Source organism: Triticum aestivum, chromosome 5B (genome assembly GCF_018294505.1).
Source record: "Triticum aestivum cultivar Chinese Spring chromosome 5B, IWGSC CS RefSeq v2.1, whole genome shotgun sequence".
Classification (NCBI taxonomy): Eukaryota; Viridiplantae; Streptophyta; class Magnoliopsida; order Poales; family Poaceae; genus Triticum; species Triticum aestivum.
This window is the reverse complement of record NC_057807.1, coordinates 12,201,532-12,208,867: the sequence shown is the minus strand read 5'-3', so window position 1 is coordinate 12,208,867 and position 7,336 is coordinate 12,201,532.

The following is a 7,336-nucleotide window of genomic DNA, read 5'->3' as shown; positions in this document are numbered from 1 at the left end:
GGTAAATGCACCTCGAGGTTCATCAATCGTGGAAATCGCATTGAGACCCCAAAATGGTGAGTAATAGTCCACGAAACACGCCAAAATCGGCCAAAACTACTAGTGCTGATGACCTACACTTAAACATACCTCGGGGATCAATAATCATGGAAATCGCTCCAGGACCTCAAAATGGTGAGCAATAGCCAATGAGACGGGCCAGAATCAACAAAACAACGAGTGTTGATGACCTGCACATAAGCGCACCTTAGGGTTCAACAACCATGGAAATCACCCAAGGACCCAAAAACAGTGAGTAATAGCCCATGAAACGGGCCAGAATCGGCCAAACCTGTGAGTGTTCATGACTGATAGGTAAATGCACCCGAGGTTCATCAATCGTGGAAATCGCATTGAGACCCCAAAATGGTGAGTAATTGTCCACGAAACACGCCAAAATCGGCCAAAACTACTAGTGTTGATGACCTACACTTAAACATACCTCGGGGATCAATAATCATGGAAATCGCTCCAGGACCTCAAAATGGTGAGCAATAGCCAATGAGACGGGCCAGAATCAACCAAAACAACGAGTGTTGATGACCTGCACATAAGCGCACCTTAGGGTTCAACAACCATGGAAATCACCGAAGGACCCAAAAACAGTGAGTAATAGCCCATGAAACGGGCCAGAATCGGCCAAACCTGTGAGTGTTGATGACCGATAGGTAAATTCACCGCGAGGTTCATCAATCGTGGAAATCGCACTGAGACCCCAAAATGGTGCGTAATAGTCCAAGAAACACGCCAAAATCGGCCAAAAATGCGTGTTGATGACCTACACGTAAACGCACTTCGGGGATCATTAACCGTCAAAATTGCTCCAGGACCTCAAGATGGTGAGCAATAGCCCATGAGACGGTCCGAATTTGCCAAAACGGCGAGTGTTGATGACCTGCATGTAATAGCACCTTTGATTTCAACGACAATGGAAATCGCACAGGGACCCCAAAACGGTGAGTAATAGACCATGAAATGGGCTAGAATCGGCCAAAACGGCGAGTGTTAATGAACAACATGTAAGTGCACCCCGACGATTTTCAATCATAAGCGCTCCTTTGGGTTTAGCAACCATAAAAATCGCCCCAGGACCTCAAAACTGTGAGTAATAGTCCATGAAACGGGACAGAATCAGCCAAAATAGCGAGTGTTAATGACCTGCACATAAGTGCACCTCGGGGTTCAGTAACCATGGAAATTGCTCCTTACCCCAAAACGGTGAGTAGTAGTTCATGAAACGGGTCAGAATTGGCCAAAACGGTGAGTGTTGATTAACGATACGTAAGCGCACCTTTGGGTTCAGCAACCATAAAAATCGCTCTAGGACCCCAAACTAGTGAGTAATTGTCCACGAAACAGGCCAGAATCGGCCAAAACGGCGAGTGTTATTATCATGCATGTAAGCGCTCCTTGGGGCTCATCAACTAAGAAAATCGTTTCGGGACACCAAAACGGTGAGTAATAGTCCACGAAACAGGCCTGAATCAGCCAAACCTCCGAGTGTTGATGACCGATAGGTAAATGCACCCCGAGGTTCATCAATTGCGGAAATCGTATCGAGACCCCAAAATGGTGAGTAATAGTCCACAAAACGCGCCAAAATCAGCCAAAATTACTAGTGTTGATGACCAACACGTAAACGCACCTCGGGGATCATTAATCGTGGAAATCGCTCCAGGACCTCAAAATGCTGAGCAATAGCCAATGAGACATGCCAAAATCAACCAAAACAATGAGTGTTGATGACCTGCACATAAGCACACCTTAGGGTTCAGCAACCATGGAAATCGCCCCAGGACCCCAAACCGTGAGTAATAGCCCATGAAACGGGCCAGAATCGGCCAACCCAGCGAGTGTTCATGACCGATAGGTAAATGCACCCCGTGGTTCATCAATCGTAGAAATCGCTCCGAGACCCCAAAATGGTGAGTAATAGTCCACGAAACGCGCTAAAGTCGGCCAAAACTGCTAGTGTTGATGACCTACAGGTAAACGCACCCCGGGGATCAATAATCGTGGAAATCGCTCCAGGACCTCAAAATGGTGAGCAATAGCCAATGAGACGAGCCAGAATCAACCAAAACGACGAGTGTTGATGACCTGCACATATGCGCATGTTAGGGTTCAACAACCATGGAAATCGCCCCAGGACCCCAAAAAGGTGAGTAATAGCCCATGAAACAGGCCAGAATCGGCTAAACCTGTGAGTGTTGATGACCGATTGGTAAATCCACACCAAGGTTCATCGATCGTGGAAATCGCATCGAGACCGCAAAATGGTCAGTAATAGTCCACGAAACACGCCAAAGTCGGCCAAAACTACTAGTGTTGATGACCTACACGTAAACGCACCTCGGGGATCAATAATCGTGGAAACCGCTCCAGGACCTCAAAATTGTGAGCAATAGCCAATGAGACGGGCCAGAATCAACCAAAGCGACGAGTATTGATGACCTGTACATAATCACAACCAAGGGTTCAATAACCATGGAAATCGCCCGAGGACCCCAAAACGGTGAGTAATAGCCCATGAAATGGGCCAGAATCGGCCAAACCTGTGAGTGTTGATGACCGATAGGTAAATGCACCCCGAGGTTCGTCAATCGTGAAAATTGCACCGAGGTCCCAAAATGGTGAGTAATTGTCCATGAAACGTGCCAAAATCGGCCAAAATTGCTAGTGTTGATGACCTTCATGTATATGCACCTCGAGGATCATTAATCGTGGAAATCGCTCCAGGACCTCAAGATGGTGAGCAATAGCCCATGAGACGGTCTGAATTAGCGAAAACGACGAGTGTTGATGACCTGCACGTAATAACACCTTTGATTTCAACAACCATGAAAATCGCACAGGGACCCCAAAACGGTGAGTAATAGCCCATGAAACGGGCTGAATCAGCCAAAACGACGAGTGTTAATGAAAGACATGTAAGCGCACCCCGGGGATCGTTAATCATGGACGCTCCAGGACCCCAAAACTGTGAGTAATAGTCCACGAAACGGGCCAGAATCGGCCAAAGTAGTGAGTCTTAATGACCTGCACATAAGTGCACCTTGGGGTTGAGTAACCATGGAAAAATTGCTCCTTACCCCAAAACGGTGAGTAATAGTCCATGAAACAGGTCAGAATCGGCCAGAACGGTGAGTGTTGATGACCGATACGTAAGCGCACCTTTGGGTTCAGCCACCATAAAAATCGCTCTAGGACCCCAAACCGGTGAGTAATTGTCCACGAAACAGGCCAGAATCGGCGAAACCGGCGAGTGTTAATATAATGCATCTCAGCGCTCCTTGGTGTTCATCAACCAAGAAAATCATTTCGGGACACCAAAACGGTGAGTAATAGTCCACGAAACGGGCCCGAATCGGCCAAACCAGCGAATGCTGATGACCGATAGGTAAATGCACCCCGAGATTCATCAATCGTGGAAATCGCATCGAGACCCAAAAACGGTGAGTAATAGTCGACGAAACGCGCCAAAATCGGCCAAAACTACTAGTGTTGATGACCAACACGTAAACACACCTCGGGGATCAATAATCGTGGAATTCGCTCCAGGACCTCAAAATGGCGAGCAATAGCCAGTGAGACGGGCCAGAATCAACCAAAACGACGAGTGTTGATGACCTACACATAAGCGCACCTTAGGGTTCAACAACCGTGGAAATCGCCCCAGGACCAAAAAACGGTGAGTAATAGCCGATGAAACGGGCCAGAATCAGCCAAACCTGTGAGTGTTGATGATCGATAGGTAAATGCACCCCGAGGTTCACCAATCGTGGAAATTGCACCGAGACCCCAAAATGGTGAGTAATTGTCCATGAAACGCACCAAAATCAGCCAAAATTGGTAGTGCTGATGACCTACACGTGAACGCACCTCGGGGATCATTAATCGTGGAAATCGCTCCAGGACCTCAAAATGGTGAGCAATAGCCAATGAGACAGGCTGGAATCAACCAAAACGACGAGTGATGATGACCTGCACTTAAGCGCACCTTAGGGTTCAACAACCATGGAAATCGCTGCAGGACCCCAAAACGTGAGTAATAGCTCTTGAAATGGGCCAGAATAGCCCAAACCTGCGAGTGTGGATGACCGATAGGTAAATGCACCCCGAGGCTCATCAATCGTGGAACTCGCTCTGAGACCCCAAAATGGTGAGTAATACTCCACGAAACGCGCCAAACTCGGCCAAAACTGCTAGTGTTGATGACCTACACGTAAACGCACCTCGAGGATCATTAATCGTGGAAATCACTCCAGGACCTCAAGATGGTGAGCAATAGTCCATGGGACAGTTTGAATTGGCCAAAACGACGAGTGTTGATCACCTACACGTAATAGCACCTTGGAGTTCAACAACCATGGAAATCGCACACGGACCCCAAAACGGTGACTAATAGCCCATGAAACGGGCTAGAATCGGCCAAAACGGCGAGTGTTGATGAAAGACATGTAAGTGCACCCCGGGGATCGTCAATCGTGGAAATCGCTCCAGGACCCAAACACTGTGAGTAATAGTCTAGAAAACGGGCCAGAATTGGCCAAAATAGCGAGTGTTAATGACCTGCACATAAGTGCACCTCGGGGTTCAGTAACCATGGAAATTGCTCGTTACCCCAAAACGGTGAGTAATAGTCCATGAAATGGGTCAGAATCGGCCAAAACGGCAATTTTTGATGAACGATATGTAAGCGCACCTTTGGGTTCAGCAACCATAAAAATCGCTCTGGGACCCTGATAACCCGCAAGTGTAGGGGATCGCAACAGTTTTCAATAGTAAGAGTGTCGAACCCAACGAGGAGCTAAAGGTAGAATAAATATTCCCTCAAGTTCTCTCAACCACCAATACAACTCTACGCACGCTTGACATTCGCTTTACCTAGAACAAGTATGAAACTAGAAGTACTTTGTAGGTGTGATAGGATAGGTTTCCAACATAATAAAGAGCACGTAAATAAAAGCTAGGGGCTGTTTAGATAAAGATGCAAGAAAGTAAATAAAGCGAGTGTGGAAACATGGTGGTAGTAGTTATGAAAGTGTCCCTAAGAAATTGACTACGTTACTAGACCGATAGCAAGTTTTATGTGGCAGAGGTATAAGCTAACATACTTTCTCTACTTGGATCATATGCACTTATAATTGGAACTCTAGCAACCATCCGCAACTACTAAAGATTAATTAAGGTAAAAGCCAACCATAACATTAAAGCATCAAGTCCCCTTTTATCCCATATGCAACAATCCCCTTACTCGGGTTTGTGTTTCAGTCACTCACGCAACCCACTATAAGCGAATCATGAACGTATTGCAACACCCTACAATGGGAATCCTTCACGCTTGCGCTACACGGAGGGCACAATAGGACATCAACATAACCACAAGCAAATTAAATTAATCATAGCAATTCATCAACCACCAATAGGACAACGAAAATCTACTCAGACATCATAGGATGGCAACACATCATTGGATAATAATATGAAGCATAAAGCACCATGTTCAAGTAGAGGGTACAGCGGGTTGCGGGAGAGTGGACCGCTGAATATAGAAGGGGGAAGGTGATGGAGATGTTGGTGAAGATGACGGCGGTGTTGGTGAAGATCGCGGTGATGATGATGGCTTCCGGCAGCGCTCCGGCGCCACCGGAAGAAAGGGGGAGAGGGCCCCCCTTCTTATTCTTATTCTTCCTTGACCTTCTCCCTAGATGGGAGAAGGGTTTCCCTTCTGGTCCTTGGCTCCCATGGCTTGGGAGGGGCGAGAGCCCCTCCGAGATTGGATCTATCTCTCTGTTTCTGCGTTCCCTGATTCTACCCCTTCACTATTTTCTTTATATCTGGAGATCCGTAACTCCGATTGGGGTGAATCTTTCGCCCAGATTTTTCTCGTAAAATTAGCTTTCTCGCGGCAAAAGTAGAGCCTCAACCGCCTTACGGGTGGCCCATGAGAGCCCAGGGAGCTCCCAGGGGTAGGGGGGCCCCCCTGTCTCGTGGCCACCTCGGACATTGTTTCATGTTGATTCTTCCTCCGGAAAATCCCAAATATTCCAAAATAATTCTCCGTCCTTTTTTATCCCGTTTGGACTCCGTTTGATATTGGTTTTCTGCGAAACATAAAACATACAACAAACAGGAACTGACACTGGGCACTAGATCAATATGTTAGTCCCAAAAATAGTATAAAAAGTTGCCAAAAATATATGAATGTTGAAGAATATTGGCATGGAACAATCAAAAATTATAGATACGATGGAGACGTATCAGCATCCCCAAGCTTAATTCCTGCTCGTCCTCGAGTAGATAAATGATAAAAAAAAGATAATTTTTGATGTGGAATGCTACCTAGCATAATCTTGATCATATGTCTAATCATGGCATGAATATTAAGATATGAGTGATTCAAAGCAATAGTCTATCGTTTGACATAAAAACAATAATACTTATAGCATACCAACCAAGCAATTATGTCTTATCGAAATAACATAGCCAAAGAAAGCTCATCCCTACAAAATCATATAGTCTGGCTATGCTCCATCTTCGTCACACAAAATACTCCCATCATGCACAACCCCGATGACGAGTCGAGCAATTGGTTCATACTTTTTAACGCGCTTCAGCTTTTTCAACTCTTACGCAATACATGAGCGCAAGCCATGGACATAGCACTATGGTGGTATATGGTGGTGGTTGTGAGGACAAAAAAGGGAGAAGATAGTCTCACATTGACTAGGCGTATCAACGGGCTATGGAGATGCCCGTCAATAGATATCAATGTGAGTGAGTAGGGATTGCCATGCAACGGATGCACTAGAGCTATAAATATATGAAAGCTCAACAAAAGAAACTAAGTGGGTGTGCATCCAACTTGCTTGCTCACGAAGATCTAGGGCATTTTGAGGAAGCCCATCATTGGAATATACAAGCCAAGTTCTATAATGAAAAATTCCCACTAGTATATGAAAGTGAAAGCATAGGAGACTCTCTCTATGAAGAACATGGTGCTACTCTGAAGCACAAGTGTGGTAAAAAGATAGTGACATTGCCCCTTCTCTATTTTTCTCTCATTTTTTCTTTTTATTTTTCATTTATTTTTCATTTTTTCTTTCTTTTTGGTGGGCTTCTTTGGCCTCTTTTATTTTTAATAAAGTCCGGAGTCTCATCCCGACTTGTGGGGGAATCATAGTCTCCTTCATCCTTTCCTCACTGGGGCAATGCTCTAATAATGATGATCATCACACTTTTTTTACTTATAACTCAATATTACAACTCGATACTAGAACAAATATATGACTCT